This window comes from Anser brachyrhynchus (assembly GCF_964034855.1).
Source record: "Anser brachyrhynchus genome assembly, chromosome: 4".
Lineage (NCBI taxonomy): Eukaryota > Metazoa > Chordata > Aves > Anseriformes > Anatidae > Anser > Anser brachyrhynchus.
This window is the reverse complement of record NC_137698.1, coordinates 10817800-10838902: the sequence shown is the minus strand read 5'-3', so window position 1 is coordinate 10838902 and position 21103 is coordinate 10817800. Positions and strand designations below refer to the sequence as shown.

General features: G+C 34.6%; 1 protein-coding gene across 10 annotated transcripts in view; it reads left to right on the top strand.

Moving 5' to 3' along the window:
• Positions 1–21103, top strand: part of CCSER1 (coiled-coil serine rich protein 1) — a 735108-nt gene that overhangs the window by 509625 nt on the left and 204380 nt on the right. The window contains exon 12 of one of the 10 annotated variants that reach the window (XR_013950288.1): positions 19879–20019. The exons of the other annotated variants lie outside the window; for them this stretch is intronic. The gene's annotated coding sequence lies outside the window, so the exon portion shown is untranslated. The remainder of the gene's footprint in view (positions 1–19878; positions 20020–21103) is intronic. 10 annotated transcript variants of the gene reach the window in all.

The following is a 21103-nucleotide window of genomic DNA, read 5'->3' as shown; positions in this document are numbered from 1 at the left end:
AACAAAAAGTCTTTAACAGCATCTTCAAAAGTAATAAAACTAGTTTCTAAAAACAATCAGCACTGATGTTTGTTGGTGAGCAGTGTTAAATCAGTGCATGAATCCTAATCTTCACTGAAGATTTTGCAGAAACCTGGAACCTACTCAGAGACTCCTTGTATGTTAATTTTTGTACCACATCAGTCCAAATACAGAGAAGTATTTAAGTTCCAGATGCAGTCAACATCCTCCAAAACCTAAATATATTTTTTTAGATTTGGATCAAGGTCATTGTTGGAATTTTAAATATCTTCTTAATGTAAATGCCCCAGTCACAACTTCTGATGCAAATATGAGACCTAAGGATTTGTAGAAGAAATAATAATAATTACAGTGTTGTGGGTTGTTTGTTTGTTTGTTTTTTGTTTGTTTTTAATAGTGCTCTTTTTCAATTGTGATTTTTTTTTCATCATTGTATTTTCAGTTAGCATAATGGAGGTTTCCAGTGTGAACATTTTATACTTAAATATGGTGAAAATTGTATCGTGCTAGTTAGTATTTATTGCTGTGTCACTTTGTATGAATGCGTGAAATTGTTATGTCCTCGTAAGTATTTTCTGCTGTATTTGCCTGTAAGAGGTTTTCACCATTGCTTAAATAGAAATCTGCTTTGCCTTTGAAAGGTGCAAATAGGTTGCTGTGAAGTGTGTCAGAGTCGAGGATCTATCCATTATTTTTTTTTTCGTAATGGAATTCAGAATGGAATTCTGAAATTGAATATTTTGTTCATTTATTTGTATGGCCTACACAGGATAGCATGATTTTTTTATTATTATTATTATTTATTATTTATTTTTTGCACAGTTCACAAGAACATATACATCAAGATTGAAAAAAAAAACTATTTACAAATTCTGAGAACTAGGGGGACAGCAATTGTTTCCTCTTTCATTGGTTTAACTATCCAAATTCAAAAATTACCGGAGTTATGCCTTGTTACCCTTCCTGGAGTTTAAAGGCCACATTCTATATCAGTCTGTATTCAAAGAATTTAGGAAGAGATAGATAGGTATTATTTATTTTTATTATTATTAGTATTTCTTGTATGGTGACTGGAGAGAGCAGGGGACTCTGAGTATTCAGCGTTTAGAAAATCTTATTTCCTTTGTAAAATGAAACTGATTTTTTCTGTCTTCAAGGTGCTTGATGAAGACAAAAAAATTTTAAGTCTACATATAGTACAATATGGTACAATAGTACAATACAACTTTATCCGAAAGTAGTTTTCTCCTGATATTTGGCTTTGTATGACATTTGCAGTATAATTAGTTAGATTCTGATCACATCCTTTTTTTTACAGAACTGTGCATTATGTAAAAGACCACACTGTGGGTATTTATCATTTTTGAGGCAGAAGAGATGTAAATATTCTGTCTCCTTTTCTTGTTTGTCTCATGTTTTAGCACATTGAACTCTGAGATCCTGATCTGTGTATACCAATAGCACTACACCAAAGCAAGCAGGTCCACCAAAGCAATATTTGCAGTGTCTTTTACATGGGCATGATCTATGTCTCTGTATATTTTCATTTACTACAAAAGTTTCAAAAATTATGTTGAAGTACAGCTCTCTTGTTATCATTCCCGTCCTCCCCCCAGATAAAAGTTATGCTGATTTCATTTATTCAATTACTTGAGCAAGTGTTATTCACAGTTAATCTCCACTTGCGTATGCTATTACAAACACTAATTAATCCTATTTGCAAAGACAAATTATGATTAATACACATCCTTAAAATTTACACCTAATTACACAGAATATAATCTCTAAGTTTGTATAAATAGAAGTTATAATTTTAAACATACATTAGCATATACTAATTAAGGACTGCTTCATTGTATTTATGTTTGCAAACAGGTTTTGTTCTTATTACTTAACTTAATGCTCTGTGAACAGAGAGGGAAAAAATACACAATTTTTGGCACAGGTTCCAAATACACATCTTAAAACAGATTCTGAATCTAGATTCATCTTTTGAAGTTATAAAGTAGTCAGCGGTATCTTATTTAACTGTCACATTTAGTTTAAGTAAGTTTACTTGCAGATACAAGACAGGGAGATTCTGGATTTTATTTTATTTTATTTTATTTTGATAAATACTTTTTTCTTCTTAGCAAGCTTAACATCTGTAAAGTTGATCATGGTGTACAAATAATATATGGCTTAATTATCAATATGAGAAATTTGTTGTGTAATAAGTATCTCAAGATATACAGTGAAATATATTTCTTTTGCACTTTGATATCCGGGCAATCTAAAATTCTGAAAGAGAAGAAATTTTCTGGGATGCCAACTCAATTATTATTTTTCAGGTTATAGCACGTTTTATACCTTCCCCTGAATCAAAATTTATATGCACCAGTTTAATGGACAGATTTCTTTCTGTAGGTTTATCATTTATTTATAAATTCCTTGACAAAAGCCTCTGGGAAGATCTGAAAGGTTTTAGTTTTCAAGTGAGTCTTCAGATGTTAAACAATATAATTCTTATTGGGGAAAAATAAGAATTTACTAGAGAACAGCAAAAGCTCATATGTGTTTATTTACTGAGATTTACCTGATATTTCTAGGTTTGATTTCTTAATAGTGCTTCATCCAACTGTGAGTGTTGAGACACTTTAATATTTTGTCTTTGTACTTCTTAAAATTCTTAAAAATCTAAAATTTTTTATGTAATGCATTTTGGGGCCAGAAGAAGAGGAAGTTTCTGTTAATCCTTACTAAACTTGTATGCAACTGAAAAATTACTGAAACTGAAGCAGCAAGAGAAATTTCTGTCAAACGATTTAAAGGAACTATTTTGCTACAAAAATGCATTACTGTTACACCAACAGAATATGAGAATTGACTCATTTTTCTCAAAAAAAAATACTTGAGAATATGGGAATACTTTTCTATTATAGGTGACTTACACAAGTAAGTTACACTCTACTATCCATTTCAAGGACAAGTGAGAACAGTAAATTTCTTCTAATCCACCCAGGGAAACTACAGCTGATTTACAAACTGATTTAAGGTAATTCTGGTTTTAACAGCTTACTTCTTAAAAGGCACATTGTCACAACTATACTGACAAAATAATTGAATTTTTTAAATAGCATTTATTTCAGAAAACTTGAACCAATCCACTGCTTGCAAGTTTTCATTAGTAGCTGTTATTAGCTACATCTTTTTATGTTCCATAGGCTGTTTCTTCCCTCATTTTACGTTCTGTGAAATTAAGCCCTTCGCTTCTTCACCTGATATTAATTCTCCAGGTCTACTGAAAGCATGTTAATCCAAACTCACATGTTGTGGTACTATTGTATCACTGAAATTTCTGCATTTTTTCTGTGCAGTTGCCTACCTCACACATAATATATAATTTCCTCAAAGTCCTAGCTTGGAAATAGCCCAAGAAATTATTATTCATTCTTATTTATTCTTATTCTTATATGAATTTATTCTTATTCATATGTGGAAATATGATTTTAAGTACTGAACAATTATTACTCTAAAATTAGTGTATTTTTGTCTGCTTAAAGGCTTTCTGGAAAAAGATCTTCAAAATCAAAATGTATCACATGGTAAATACAACACCCTCCGTTTCACTGGGATTCACTTTAAATAAATTACAGTTCTTCGTTAGGTCCTTATTTATGCTTTATTTTAAAAATTTAAACAGTGTAATTTGTGTAATGTTTTTCTTAAAATAATGTTGCTGTTAAACTTCCAAAACTGTCCACAAGATGTGATCTAATGGTAATATACATACTGATGTCTGCCAGGGCCTTAAGAGAGCCAGAAGCAATCACTGGTAAGGCATTTTGAGTCTCCCTCTGTGTCCTCATTTGGGATATTCACTAGACTTGCCATAATCCCTTGAATGTCACATTTAAATGCTTCGTCTTTTTCAAGGCCCTAAGAAAGCAGAATTATTGTAGCAATATGAGTTATCTGCAGGGAGGGAATTATTGCCAGAACCTGGATTGCTACATTTTCCACTCCCATTGTTCCTTGCTCCTTTTGAAAGTTCAGATACAATCATGATGGCTGCATGTACTGGATTAATTTCAGTAAGAAATCACCTTAGTTTGTATATATATACACACGGGTGAATCAGAAGTTTATTGGCAAAATAAACAAAATACAAAATAATCCTTATTATCCATTTAATACTGGTATGATCTCCCGAGTGTGCTGCAGTGTTTTGGGGACTGCATTTCAAGACGAGAGATAAATCAATCTGTAAAACTTTAAAGGAAGCAGGGTGGGTGGGGTGGGGAAGGAACAAAGGAAAACATGGAATTCATTCGCTATTTCCTGTTGTCAGGCAGATGTTTCTTTCAGGAAAGCAGGGCTCACTATGCCTCACAGTTTCTTGGGAAGACAAATGCCATCACTTCAAACATTTCCCTCTTCCTCCTTCTTTACCTCGGCTTTTATTGCTAAGCATGATGATATCATATGGTGTGGAATATCTCCTTGGTGAGTCTGGGTCAGCTATTCTGGCTGTGTCCCCTCCCAGCTTCTTGTGCACCCCCCAGCCTCCTTGCTGGTGGAACAGCATGAGAAGTAGGAAAGTCTTTGACTGTGTAAGCACTTCTCTGCAACGACTAAAGACATTGGCGTGTCACCACTGTTCTCTTAAAAAATCCAAAATACAGCGCCATACAAGCCCCTATGAAGAAAATTAACTCTTATCCCAGCCATAAATAAATAAAAACCATTACACTACCTAATATTTTAAATCCTTAAATAATCAACCTCAGAGTTACACAGTATAGTTAGCTGATAGACTTGCTTTTAGAAATAAAGCAACACTACTAATTTTGTGAACTGTGTTTTTAACTGGATTATTAAAAATAGTTCAGTGACTATATGTACCATAGTGCTGAAACCCCGAAGATATTGAAAGAGGTAGTTTAATGTTTGCTAGGAAAACTCATTACTATTAGTGTAAGACTGGCAAGAGATAGATGCATCTACTCATCAATATTTAATTCAGACAAATTTATCTTAATATTTTCAGAAGCACCCATCCTTAAATTTATTCCCTAAACTCAACTGAAGTGTCTTTGAGCTCCATCCTGAATCTAACATCCTGCAAACCCATGAGTATAGGAGTAAGACGTTTATATAGTATGTTAGCTCCAAATGTTCATTTCTCTCTTTCGTTGACAGCTATTCAGTCAACTGTTACTAGATCTTATGGGATGATGGTTTAATAAATGTGGGAAGAAAGGATTAATGCATCAATACAACTTGCAAATATTTTTTATGCCTGTACAGTGACAGTAATATCTGTTTTTTTTGTGTTTGGAATTGGGAATTGGTTAATCAAGGTGTTTTGTATGTCAATAACACAGATATCAGCATCACTGCTGAATTTAGAGTACCTCTAAATGGATCTGAAATCTTCTCTGGACATAGCTTCAGCCTTAGCCTTTGCTATGCCAGGATGTAAGATACCATATCCTGGTGATTATGGTGCAAGAAGAAAATTTTAAAATATCTGGAAAGTGTTACATTTGCAGTAAGGGATTTTTTATTTTATTTTCCTAAAAAACTGGTATGGATGTTAAATTATAGTACTGGCAGATTCAAGGTTTGGATCCCCTTGTTACGTATATACCTCACTTTTTTTTTTCTTCTTTTTTTTTAATTCCTCTTGCAGTATACAATTCATGATGACAGCATAGTTTCAGCTAAGAGGTGACTTATCAAAGTGATATGGACTCTTTAATGAAATGTCATGACGTCTTGAGGATTTCCATTAAAGCGAATATATTGAAGCCTTGTTTTCCTAAGTATAGGTAGATAAATGCATGATGTAACCTTCTGCTGTTACTTCAGGTAACAGTAGATGAAAAGATGCATCTTTTCAGTCAATGCATCCTGCATGCTCAAAGTGAGCAACCAATACCATGTTATCTTAATAAACTGGAAGACCTTTAGAAGATTCAATGGTAAATATATTTATCTCTGCTTCCATTTGCTTCTATGACTCTTGGAGAGTACAGGAATTTCATCATGTTTTCACAGGTGACTGGCACAAGGCACATAAATCTAGTGTTGGTGTGCTATGCAAGTTTAGTTTTAGCAAGTTTTAGTTTTAACTTAAAGTAACCTGAAATAAACTAACCTACAGTAACCTAAAGCCATGAAAAACATTAAAGAGATAAGAGGTAGTGAAAAGAGAAATATGGATTGAAGTATTCATATCCAACTTCTGTGTGTGTGACTTGCACACACAAGAGACAGGTGGAGATAGGTCCCAGTGGAGAAACGTTGAGAAACTGATGTCCCCTTCCTAAGTTTGTCTAGCCTGGTACAAGATTTTTGAACACCTGGTCCATTGATGTTTGCTTGCCAAATAATCTATGCAGTGGAGCTGCAATGTATAAAATGATCCTTAGAGAATATTGTGTATTGCTCTCTAAATTAGTTATTATTACCTGTATGTTACAAGCTCTTGATTGAGACCAGACATGTGGTGGTTGTGGTTACTACTTTGATATTTTTATCAAATAGATTTGTTAAAAACAGTTTATACCTTCTCCCTTGTTCTGCGTATAGAGTTTGTCTGATGTTGTAGCAAGGTTATTCATCTCATTAGGCCACCCAAGCTCAGGTGAGCACTAATGATTCTGTGAAGGGCTTGGGACCTTCATCACCTATCAAATTCTAAACACTTCTAATGTGAAGTTTTCCAGGTGGTTAATCATAAGCAGAATTCTTTCATCTGTGGCACGTCTTGGAGAAACATGTTGGTATACCTAGAGTGGTTGGAGAATTTGTTTCGTGCTGCTACAGATCTGCCTTGACAGAAAATGTTGCAATTTGCCTGCTCCTAGAGAGCCATGCTGCAAATGGTGAGCAGTTGACACACTAGCAATTAATGGCCCACATTCTTGATGATGATGTAATAAATGATGTAAATACCTTCAGGAAGATTCCTTGTCTGGTTTTGGACAACTCTAGAAGGTACGGTATGATGGCCTGATATTTCTAAGACATGCAAACATTAAAAGTTATTCTCTGAGAAATTTGATGCTTAAAAACAATCCTTGCACACCACTATCAATTAAAAAACAAACAAACAAGCAAAAGTAAAAAATAAAGCCATGTACAGCATGATCAGAAGGAGGAGAAACTCTTACAGGGATAGTGCAATTGAAGCTCAGTCTTATAAAGAGAATTTCACTTCATCTCAAAAAGATACAGAAGTCTATATTAGCATATACAAGAGGAAATAGTCCATGCCTGCTTTGTAAGTCCTATTACCAAAACACCATGTATATGAACATTTTCGGTTTACTGTCTTCACAGAATTACCACCCGAATCAGTTTATAGCTTTTGGAAAAATGTAGAAGTAGTTCTACATGTTAATTAGGTACTTGTCGAAGATAAAATGCTGTCATAAATTTTATGATGCTGAAGGGAGCAATATATCAATGATATCTTAATACTGGTATTTTTGCTTTTTCATTGTCATTGCCATCTTGTTCTGTTTATGTATCTGTAATGTCACTTAGTGTATTGAGAATTATTCTGGCATTTCCTTTACCTTTTTGTACTTGCATTTGTCTCACCAGCATTGTTTGCAGCAAAGCTTCTGAATTTGTTGGCAGAAAACCTGTTTTCTGACTTTATGGTGCTGCTGCATGATCTCACATATGCTATTTTTCCTTTTGTACCTCAGTTTCCTCATTTGCCATTTTCTGAAGTGCTTTGAATTTTTTAATGTCAAGATTTATTCTTTATTAGAAAATGGTACCAGCTTTTGTTATTTGCATAAAATTTGTGGTGCTGCTTTATTGGTTGATATATGTTCAGTAGAGGTAAACAGTGTGATGGCTTTATGTCCATATTTTACATAAAAAGCAGTGCTTATAATACTGTAGTGGTTTTACCTTGCTAGGCAGCTGAACTCCACCACAACCACTCTCTCAGTCCTCCTCCTTAGAAGAGGAGGGGAAGAAGTAAAGGAAAGAACAACTCACGAGTTGAGATAAGGATAATTTAATTTAAGGAAAAATAATTATTAAGGGAAAATTATTTTTAATCAAATAATTTAACTAAAGGAAAACGAGAAAGGGGGAGAGGGAAAAACAAACAAACAAAAAACAAACAAGCAAAGGCTGTGTGGAAGCGTAGAGGAAAGAAATTACTCTCTACTTCCCACCAGCGAGCAATGCTTGACCACGTCCTTGAAGCAGGGCCTCAACGTGCATACCTGGTGTTCGGGAGACAGACATTTTCACAATGAGAGCCCACCCCTCCCCTCTTCTTCCTTTTTCCACCTTTTATTGCTGAGTGTGACACCATATGGCATGGAATACCCTGTGGTTGGTTTAGGTCAGCTGCCCTGGTGATGTTCCTTCCTCACCTCTTTCCCATCCCCAGCCTGCTGGCTCGGGGGTGGGGGGGGGGGGGTGTTAGAGAGAGTCCTGATGCTGTGCCAGCACTGCTCAGCAGCAGACACAACACTGGTGTGATACCACTGCTGTTCTAGCTCCAAGTGCAGAGCACAGCACTGTATGGGCTGCTGCAGGGAAAGTTAACTCCATCCCAGCCAGACCCAGTACAAATATGAAAGCCGTTAGCTAATCAGACTGTTATTAGCATCTAAGGGTTTTTAAATTACTTATTTAAGCTGATATTTTGATTAAAGCATCACAAAATATGGAGCAGCTGGACAGCAACTTACCCTATGAGCCTTATGATGTTTCCAAATTAATCATTCTTGGTATGTGCTGTATCTCATTTTCCCTGTGGGTTGACATAACCTACTACTACATAGCAAGGTTGAGCTAACATATCAGGCTTTAAGGAAAAAAAAATACGTAGAGAGAAAGATAACTCAAAATATAGAAATACATCTCAAAAACACAGGACTTACTTGTAACCAGTGAGTCCTGCTCTATTTTTGTTGTGGATGATCAATCCATTGGATTGCACTTTTACATTCTTGTCCTTTTGAATTTGATTTAAGGGTGTACCATTTTGTTTTTCTAAAGTATCAATTGGCATTGTGTGTCAATTGAGTACTTTCTGGTTGCAGATAGATACTATTTTGGGTTACCTTGTAAAGATATCAAGACGCTGCCTTTAATTTTGCAAGTGAGCCATCTGGCTATTTTGTGGGGTTATTTGGGGTTTCTTTTTTCCTTTTGAAGTGTAGAAGGATTCATTATCTTCAGACATGCCCAACTCAGATCACAGCTTCCTTGACTAGTTTGTACTACTATTGCACCAGTCAAATATAAGCATTGTAAACCTAAAGCCTGCATGCACTTCTTATTGCCTTGTTCCTTTCAAGAAGACATGATATAGAAATCAGAAGAGGATTTGGTTCCAAGGAAAGCATGGTTTTCTATCAGAAAGAAAAATACTTACATCTGTGTGTTTCAAACAAATATTTTGTTGTAGTGCATATCTTAATGTAACAGCCAGTATAATGAGAAGTGTAGCTTTATATTAAGTGTATATTAAGTGTATATATTAATAGTAGCATACAAAAAGAAATGTTCTGTTTCATCAGGAAAAGCAGTGACTCCAAAGCTGACCTCTGCAACAATATTTTTGGGACATGAAAAAAATAAAATAAAATAAATATTAAAAAAAAAATGCTGTGTAAGGCAATAACCTCATATTTCCTTTTCTTTGCTTTTTTTTTTTTTCATTGTTTACTGTTACCTTTGCAATGACCTCTACTTTTTCAGATTGATTCTGATCAGATGGTGGAGAACATGAGCTACATTGGGAATGTGAGCCTGTGAGCTGCCAGCAAAACATTTTGCTGAGGCAGCAGGTTGCTAAATTGAGAGAGATGTGCTGAATGATAGATAACAAGAATTATCTTAATAAGTGTCCCCTGTTGACAGTGCTAGAAATTATGATATCCAAAACCAGACTGTGCTGCTTTTTCATATCTTGTGTCTCTCCTGCTGTGCTCAGTGGTGGAGGACTGGTAAGTAATGTACTAGTTAGTCCTTTGGGTAGCTGATTGAGTCTGAGGTTTCAATTTTAATTTAATTGCTAAAGTTGTCTTCTGCGAAAGTTGTGTTGTTTTTTTTTGATAAAGAATTACCATCTTATGTCAGTGCCTATCAAAAGTCTAGTTATGCTATTGAAAGATAAGAAAGAATTAGTGTGACAACATGAGTGCAAGCCTCAACATAACTGTACACAACTCATTTCTGTATACTTGTTACAGAAGTATTAATTTCTTTAAAATATTTTCAGTTACTTTTTTTCTGCTGATTTACAGGGTTACTAGAATTCTCTAAAAATACAAATAGAAATTTGGGGGGGGGGGTAATTATTTGAAATGACAAGATAAAATAGTAGCAGTTAACTGTATATTGACAGTATGAAATTTGTATTGCAAAACAAAGTAGATCAATTTCATAGCTACCTTCAGGTTAGTACATCTAAAAATGCACTCTAAATTTATGCTAGGATACTGCATCATTAATATTTAATGGAGAAATAAATCTAGGTATCATCAGAATAGCAATGCTATAATCTTTGGAGTAATGTGTCTCATGTGGGTGGGCATGAATGGCAAGTAAGATAGGATGAAATATGCAGCTTTATGTGAGGCACTGTGGGGGATTGGTGAAGATCTGGTTGCTATTCCTGAAACACAGGATGGTAATGTCCTATAAAATCAGACTTGCACCATAAAAGAGAAAGAAACATTAAGATAAAATAAAAGCTAAGAAATGTTCTATACTGTTACTTTCATGACAGTGAAACTCCACCATAAACAGACAACAAATATTTAGAAATTATTGTTAGAATTATTTTCCATCTTGCAGTAATTTGTTTACCTAATTCCAGTAACTTGTTTTCTGTAAATAACAAAAACAAACATTTAAATAAGAAAGATTAACCATATGAAAGACAGCATTTTTGGCTCATTTGTTGGCATTGGGTCTGTGGACTGAGTCTCTACTTGTCCATATAGCTCATTCCTTAAAGGAAATACTAGGAGAATCCTAGTCAAGAGCATAGCCCAAGCAGCAGCAGGATTTTTCTTGAAGCTTCATTAGCTGATGATAGATTTCATCTATCGAGCACTTAGCTGTCTTCCTACATATTGCATCTTTTGCAGGTTTAATTAATGATTTCTTCAATTTAAGACTACTTTTAGAACTCTGCTGAAATTTTAAAATTCTTTCAGACACTGCTAGAATTGGCTTCTCATCAACACAGGATGAAATTCTAGTATGATCACTATTACTTATGGTTTGTCACTGGTTGTGACTCATCTAATGATACTCTCAAGCCACGTTAGTTTAATTTTGTCATAAGGCTTTCTGACATGATTTACCAGTTGGATTGTATTGCTTATTCAATGTAATAAAATATCTCAAATAAAAAGCATCCGTAATTCAGAGTTTTTACATCTTTTTAAGTGACTCATGAAAATTAAACATTTTAGAAGCAGCTAGGTAGAAAACAATTAAAAAAAAATCCAAATTTATCCCAATTTATCCTGTTTAAATGTACCATTAATAAAGACAATGTTGTTTTCAAAGTAACACTAGGAAAAAAAAAAGCACATAAGTTTCCTGACCATCTCTATGAAGGCTTTATATATTTATAAATTATATTTACATGCATGTACATTTTAAGCTCTTTATTTTTCCCATTAACTCAAAAAAATCAAGTGATAAGGCTCAATAGACTAAACTACTCTATTTTTTATTTTATGCATAAATTACCATAATAGACAAGTGGGCTGTTGTTTCAGCAGATAAAACAGTCATGTGCAATTATTTTTTGAGTCTGTGGCATTGGCTTTTGTTTGTTTCTTTTTTTTTTTTTTTTTTCCTCTCTGTCTTAACAGTAATAAACCAAATATTTACCTAAGGAAATACAGGAAGTTGAAGAACCTCACTCAAATCTTATTTTCTCTGTAAGTCTGGTACATCTTACCAATAAAATTCCCAGAATTTGTTGCACCTTTTTTGCCCCTGAATAGCATAAATCTAAGTCATGTAAACAAGTAGGTCCCCTCTGTCCTGCATCTATGCATAAATCCTTTATTTAGTTTTTATTAAAAGGTTTTCCCTTGTCTGCTGTTTCTAGCAGCTGCATCTTACTATAGTTGTAACTGTTAACTATTTCTCCCTCTTGTAGCTATATTTTAAATATATTTATTTCTCGAAGGTATTTGATTATTTAGTTACATACTAACAAAAACTTAAATGAGTTGAGAGCATACACATATTCTTGCTCATTAAGCCAGGTCCATAAGAAGCCCATAGAGGTAGGAGAAGTCTCAGAGAAACAGAGACTGTAATTCAATGACTTATTTAATATTTGTAAGCTTTGTTAACGTACTAGAAATAGAAGTCAAACAGAAGCACCCGTAGTCTTTGGAGTTTTGTTGAGTTGGATTGGAGATGCTAGACTGTCCATCCTATGACAAGAAGGGAAATTTATAGCACAGCTAGAGATGTAGCCAAAATACTTTAAAATGTTACTCAGCTCCTAAGAGAGATGCATCTGCTGTCCCATTGACTTTATTTGACAATTAATCAAGGTGTACTACCCAAAGAAGGGAAAAAGATCTGTATTTTACTTTCTTTCATGTACTACCTTTTTTTTACCTTCTAATTTCATACTGTGAACTTCTGTCCACAAAACGTAGTTGGAGTTGAAATATGTAGCTTTGACCATAGCTTGTAGATTTGCACCAACAGTAGGTTATTTGGTATTTATCAATAAAGAAATGTAATGAATTACAAATGCTTTTCTCACTGCACATTTGGGACAGTAATAGCTGTTTACATGCTCACTGTATAACCACTGTGTTCCCTCGGCCTTATAGTCCAAGAAGACTTGCAATATGTATGTGTAAAACACTGCTAGAATGTTAGCCTGGCTGTACAGTGCTGAAAATTTTATATATGACTTTTTAAAAAATTCCAGTCATTATAAAACAACAACAAATATAATGACTGGTCAATTTTTTAAATTGTGCTTCAGTTATATCTGACTTTGTCAGAATTTTAAAACTTTGTAAGTACTTTCTAAGTTAATACCTATCATAAAGTTTTAAAGGCTATTAAACAGATTTAAGCTCTCCTACTTCAAGTGAGAAGCCATGTTTTTGCACACCATTTAGCTAGAAGCTATATGTAATAAAAAGTAGAGTTTATTGGGCAATAATGATGAAAATAGAAGATATTTATTTTAATTTCTTGGAAAATGTGTTCATGTGTGTGTTTGGCTTGTAGCTGGAGTCCAGCCTGTATGAACCCGAATCCTGCTCAGGGTCCCTTTCCAGTAATAATGTTATTTCCACGATTTCCTTGTCACATCTTTTCCTTGGGGAGGGGTGGCCTAGGTTTGTCACCACAGTACATCCGTCAAAACCAAGGTCTTGTTGCAATTCTCAACATCACCTTGTATGGGACTACCAAGCCTCCTGTGATACAGAGTAAGAAACAGATGCATCTTGCATCCAGAGATCTCTCTCTTTTATAATAATAAGGATAATGACCATCATCATCATCCCTATAATTACATGTCCAAATCTGTCCTTTCATTGTATTGTTAAATATGCTTTCAGTGGTGTGTCGAGAACAAAAATTTATCAAAGTAGCATTCCTTCAGTGTGTTATTGGAAAGGGGTCTTTATTTCATTATATTTCATCCCATCTCATGAATTGATTTCAAAGAATAAAACAGAATGAAATACAAAATTACCATTAGAGAAAGGTTGGGAATGAACTACAACTGTAGCAACTATGAAATATCTTATACAAAATTTACCACACACAAACACTATTTATAGATATCAGTTATTTATTTAAATTATTTCCACTTCAGAAGCCACATTTGGTAGTATAATAGTGTAAAATATATATTTTTATTTTTTTTCCTCCATGCAAGTCAACAGTTCTCTGTGCATAGAAAATAAAGACAGTAGTCTCTGATCTTGGTGAATGTAATGTGCATTGTCTTTCAAAAGACCTGAAAACGATGTTATTAGCTCTGGGAACATGGAGTTTGGTCTAGGACAAATGCTTTTAAAGTATTACAACAAACCATTTAAGCATCTAAGAGTCTTTAATACACATTATTAATGTGATAGAAATAATTATTAGCAGTAGGTAGAAGTTAAAGATCCAGACACCACAGTAACTAAGAGCAAGGCTTACTTTACAATTACTGTAAATCATAAATAAATAAATAAATAAATACTATGTTTTTAAAAGCAGGGAGAGTTCATTATTTGACTAGTATGCCAGTAACCAAAGGAAATGACCAGCTAATTCATAAGCTTTGTGGGAAGGCTGAGCATTTTTTGCATTACTCGTTTAATATGGAAATTATTGATAAATGGAATTTAAATAGCTACTTATTCTTTCCCTTCAGTTTCTCCAGATTCATTTTGCTTCAGATCATATTGTGCTAGCAGATGAAAACCCTCAGTGCTCCTTCTCACCCTATTATACATACTGCAAAGTTGGTATGATTCCGTGTGTTTTTTGGGTGGCAGAATGTTTATGATATTTATGCTTGAGCTGTAAACATGGAAAAATAATGTACAGACAATGGAGATGGAGAAGGACTGATTTTTGAAAATTTTGTGAGCACGGGGGCCGATGATTAAAACTGTGAAGAGGGAAAAGAACTGAAGAGCGGGAGGTCAGATATAAATCTCTGCATTGCTCTGTCAGTTGCAGCCTCTGCCAGCTAACGTTCAGTTGCTGACTGTAAGGGAAGAACAAGGACAGGAGACTGTGAAGATCCATAAAACTGTCTTTCACTTGATGGGATGTGAAGGAATTTCCTTTCTTTTCAAGAGACTTTCCAATATGAGATTTTTAGTCTGTCCTTCTTGCTCATATTTGGTATATCACCCGGTTTCAGCTTGTTTCTGTTAAGGGCGTGCTTGCATGCATGCATCTGTCCTGTTGGGAGGGAGGTGTATCTGCAAGAAATTTTGTCTGTAAGCACATGCATATTCCTTGCATCACAAACACTGTGTGTTTATAAAGGACTGCATCATGCAAAGTTGAAAATGGAAGTGTAGGCAGTAAAATAGTCAATTCTTTCATTTCAGACCTGTTTCAAAATTAATTCACGTATACTAGTTGTAATCTAGGAAACATTATTATTATTATTCAAGATTTTTTACAACAAGGTAATAAGGAAAGGAGCACTTTACAGGCTAGTAATTCAAAGTAGTTCTGTTTTGAAGATGGCTATGTAAACTGTTGTGTAAACACTATCATTTGCAAACCACATCACACTTTTGCTTTTTATTCATCCCCATTTGAGGATTAAAGCCTAGAATACATATGCATGATAGGTGCAATTTAATTATTTTCATTTTGATTAATTAATAATATATTTACATGATAAATTATGTGGCATGTCATTGGATTGAACTAATGCTTGATTAATTTATGTAAAGGAAAGTGAAAAAAAAAAACAGAGGTAGTTGCTGCTCTCCAAAGTTTGTAACCAAGGTATCACAGTTCAGAAAAGTATTAAAGTATTGATTTTGGTGACTTAACATATGCTTTCCTAATCCAGTTTGGTGATACATTTAGCTGGGGAAAAGATTTGATGCATTTATATTTTTAACCAGTATTTTTAAGATATGTTGTCAATTTGGGGATTTTATTTACCCCGAGGAGGAAATCACTTGTAAAAATGAAGCATGTGTTGCACTTGAATACAAGTGCTTCACTTGTATTGTGAAGCAAAACATGGAAGGGATTTCCAGAACTAAGAGTTAGTTGAAAAAAAAAAATTGTTAATATGAAACAGACAAACATTGTTACAGGTGGCTAAATAGTGGCAGAGAGAAAATAGTCATCCAAGATCAGTGACAGATGAAGAGGGTACAGTAGCCTTCATTTCTTATAAATTCTTATCTCTAGCCTACACATTGTGTGATGTTTGCTGGTTTTCGTCCTATAATCAAACTAGTCTTTCATAATCATGTAACGGATGCTTAATGGAAGTTATATAAAGTTCACTTAATCTGATGGAGAAAACTGAATTCTTACCAAAAAAAAAAAAAACAACAAAAACTAATGAGACTGGCAGTGAGTCACATCACTACTTAAAGAACACAGATCCATACTGAGAGCTTTAAAAAAGTGTGAAAAAAGACATGTCTAGCTGTCTGTGAAACAAAGATTATGCTACTATAATTCTAGTGACTTCCATGCTTGCTTTGATTTTCTTCGCTGACATACACTTAAGCTTCTCATGAATGACTGTGCATAGCATGACTATATCCTTTCTAATTGATGTTCCTTTTTTTTTTTTCTTGTTAAAAATACAAGATATATTTACCAAACTAAATAACGACTGGCACATGTCAGAAAGCATTCCAAATAAAACAAAAATAATAGTGTCTTTTTTTTTTCCCCTTTATTCAGAGTTTAACTGTGCAGACGAGGATAACCCCATCTGTGTTACTCAATCTTCATATTTGCAGATAAATCCCTTGTCAGATCGTGAATCTATTCATGAGCCATGGGTATTTTTAGTGTAGAATGTTGCACTCTATATATTTCTTTTTTGTTTTAAATTAAAATGCTGCCGTAATTTAACCAAATACCATCTCTTGTACCACTGTGCCACAGGAAATTTTGCTACTTAAAAATAGCATTGATATGAAGCAACTCTGGAGGATGTTTGATTAATAATTAAATATTAGTCAAAGCAGCTTGTTAAGGAAAGACCGGTCGTTTGCCATGTGCTTGTGATCTTGTGGAGAAGGGAAGAAACCCTTTCTTACTTCTGCTATATTGGCTTTCCTCAGAAAGCACATTACAGATTGATACAGACAACAAAACACTCTACAAAACGTAAGTTTTCTCCATCTGTCTGCACCTGGGGGTTGTACTTAGACCAAGAGAAAATGTCAAAACCATTTGTATGTCAAAGTATACAAATCCTACTTGTTGGTACCCCAACCCAAGAAGGATTCCTGATTTATTAATGGAGTAAAATAAGGTTCCTTGGAGGCAGTGTCTAAACAAGTAAGAAAGGAATATGTTTTTGGTCTTTAAACATTTAATGCTTGAGATAAATGATTAATTCTGTGCAGTAATGGTGATGGAAGTTTCACTTCATTCTCTTATGGTTAGCTTTATTTTTCTGTATGCACAGTATAACCCAAAGCGTAGTCTTAATGTGAGATCCTTCACAGGTGAAGAACAGTAGCCAAATTTTTCATCTTCTGAATGGAAGATTTTATTTATCTATTTATTTATTTTCAGTGTTCATGCAATAACGTTAAGCTGGGTAGTTCACTTAAGGGTTGGTAGAGGTTTTGTTTGTTTTTAATTACTTCTGGTAAAATAATACAGAATAATAAGGAAGGTTAAATTGCCTGACTTTTTGTGCCAGGGAGTCAGATGAATGTTGCTTTTGTGCCTGAAGAGATGTTTTGATGGAGTGTGGTTATAGTACTGAGAAATGAGTTAGGAGAAGCAGTATTTCATATTGTGTTTTGCATTTTGGATTAAGAAAGTCATACATACTGGAGCGAGGAGGGAAGAGCAGATACATTTATTCTGTTATGTTGCATTAACATCAGATCAAGAAAGCACTGGAGGGAATGTGCTGGTGATATGTCAGAGAACACTGAAACGAAGAGGAACTCTCTAGGTTGCTAAAGTAAATGTATCCTGGAATAACGAAAGAAAAAAGGATGGAAATAAAGAGTAAAATCATAACATTGAGAATCCAGGAAATGAAGAGACTAACATGAGGCATACTGTTGAACTCTTGAATGTCACTCACTTGTGCACTTGTGGTAGCCTAATTCTGGGGAAATTCACTTGCATTTGCTGACCAGGAAAACTTTTTTTTTTTTTTTTTTGGGGGGTGTGGGGGAAGTATTTTTTGAGACAAGAAGTTATAGGTAGGAATATGTTCTAAAATAGTTTTTGAAAGCTTTGTAAACAGAAAAATTAAGAGATGAGACAAACTTTTTTTTCAAGAGTTGCAAACATCTGGCTCAATAGAATGATTTTTTTTATTATTATTATTACACTTGTTACTGAATGAAAATCCCAGAATATAATAGTGGTGAAATAATTGCCTAGTATTTATGTAAATTATGAGCAACAGTTTCTATAACAAAGCTCTTAAGCTCTTGAGGTAGAAGGCTAGAACTGAAGAGTTATCATGTCATTATGCAAGAAGTCCCTAGGTATGGAGGGTGCCATGGGCTGAAATACATGATTTTGACATGACAGCTACCAGGTGTTCCCTTTCCATTTGTTTTCACACACAAAAAAAATCTGAGGGTCTATCACAAATGAAGCAGAACTGATGCTGCCAGCATAAAATTTCTGTTTAGAAAAGTAAATCCCAGCTGCTGTGTAGCTAGGGGTTAGATAATTTGTTTCAACACAGAGGAAATGTAACATAGTTGAACATAGTTAAAACTTTTTTTTTTTTAAATAAATGTTGCATATGCTCAATAACGACAGAAATTCAACTAAATTCCTGGAAGTGATTTATTTAATTAAAAAATAATAATAAAAAGCTTAGAACGTACTTGAGATAAAAATACATTATGTTCATGAAATAAATGTCTAATGTTGTCTTTTAAGTATGTAAGATGTGCACTTTTTTTTTCCTCAGCATCAAACTTGGTGTGCTTCCTAAAACAGGTAAACAATTTAAAATGTCTTTTGTTCCCCAGTTTTGCTGCAAATGCAGAGAGAGATCTTACTGTTTTTTCATAAGCTTCATGCATAGGAAAGCTCTCGTACACTGGTACTTATTTTTACATGCTTACAACAAAATGAATACCAAAATATAACTGATTATTTAATATCTCATTATAGTACAATGTCAGACTTGCATGCATATTTCTAGCTATAATATTTTTTCATGTATGTAGGAGAGGAGAAATTGGATTACCTTATTTGAAACTCAGCTCACTATATTAGTATCTTGTTTTAAAATTACCTGCTTTCTGCAAACTGCATAGTATAGTTCTTCTAGAGTATATTTAATGCCTTGCGTTATTTTCTCTTTGGAAACCATACACACCTACACAGATATTTCTCATAAAATCGTGTCTTTCAGTTGATAAGGTTGTGATTATAAAACTTCCTCAAGGCTTTTGGCTTTTAGCTGCATAAATTCCAGGTTGTTTGCTATCCTGTGCTTTGCTTTTAGCATGCAAAGTAGGCTGTTTCTGCTGGAGAATTTCTGCAATGCTAATGCAAGCTGCTGCAAACTTCTCCCCACCCTCCTCCTGCAGATCGGTGGACATGAAGTTTCTTTGTGGTTCCAGCTTCTAAAACGATGCTCCAGAGCATCTTAAATTCTTGGATTACTGCATTTAAAAAGGGAAACACAGGAGCATCATTCTCTGTTCCTTTACACCAGAGCCATGTTATTGTGACTTGGTTAACTATGGTGAAACATACCAGCTTACAGCTGTTACCTCAACCCATTGTTGTTTTGTTTTGTTTTGTTTTAAAGGGTGTTATACATAATACAGTATATTAATGGTTTATGATGCTGAAATCTTGGAATTTGTATTTAAATATGAGGTTTTGAAACTGGGATGCATGGGAAACAAAGCAGACTTAAATCAAAATGCATGTGTAAATTACACGTAAGTGTATTTGTGATCTCTGGAAGAACATGGTACAGACCTGCCAAGCTCTGCTCATATTGACCCTTGGAATAACTGCTGTTTGGTTCCACTTCTGTAGAACAGAATCTACCAAATCTGAACTCTCCCAGTACCAACACTAAACAACTACCATAAAGCTGACAAAATTTAATCCCTGGCCTATCAGCTATTTTAGTAACGGAATGCTTTTCTTTGCAAACAGCTTCTTTTTATGTCTGTGGGAATGGCTGCATAAATATGATTTTATGCATTTGGATGAGACCTCTGTGTGGAGCTGTACCAGAAGCCTGTGTTACCCTGACTTGTGTAGCCCTGTGTAAGCCTACTCTTATTAAACATTGCTGTAAGTAAATTACCACCTTTAAAGCAAGATTGAATCACAAATCCATGAACAGATCTGTTGTTTTGCTCATGCTGGAGCAGTAGCCTGGAGAAAAGGAGGCTCAGGAGAGACCTTATCGCACTCTACTATTACCTTAAAGGAGGTTGTAGCAAGGTGGGGATCGGCTTTTCTCCCAAGCACCAAATGATGCAGCAAGAGGAAATGACCTTGAGCTGCACCAGGGGAGGTTTAGTTTGGATACTAGGAAAAAATTCTTCACTGAAAGAGTTTTGGAATATTGAAACAGGCTGCCCAGGGAAGTAGTTGAGTCACCATCCCTTGAGGTCTTCAGAAAACTTGTAGATGTAGAGCTTAGGGACATGGTTTAATGGTGGACTTGGCAGTGCTAGCTAGTGGTTGAACTAGCTGATCTTAGGGGTCTTTTCCAACCTAAATGATTCTATGATACTGTGAATAAATGAGATGAGATATTTGCTATCAAAGGAAGAGTTGCTTAAAGTTGTGCTTTCTGATTATAAATTTTTGTCACTGATATGGGCCCAGAGAGTGTCTGGTTGTAATACTGCTTCCGTTTCCAATATGTAACTAGCATGTAATTATGACTGTAACATCCTGAAAGACTGCAGACTATAGCAAGAATCTTACATGCTTTAAACCCCACTCTGTCTCCAAACAAAAACCAGACAAAATCTGGCAGGTTTTACCCATGAATGGACTTACTGATAAGTTACCTCTGGTTGAACACTGGGTTTTGGAAGCAAATTGATATTTTGAATGCAAGTTACTGATCATTTTAGAAGATAAGTAAATTAGTCTTTTGAATTTGCCATTGCATAAGTCACCTTTTAATTGTCATCTTATAATACAGGAGAACATTAGCACTGAGCTGTCTTTACTCCTTCCCTGTCTCTTAGGCTCTTCTATGACTTTTTGTTGTTGTTGTTGTTGTGTGTTTTAACAGAGATGATATAAATGGGCATAAAGCAGATAAAGCTGTTGTAGAGAATTGCAGTGGGGCTGGTAGTCTCACAGGCCTTACAGGGTAGCAAAGGCAATGTGTAATTATCAGAAGACTTGTCCCTAC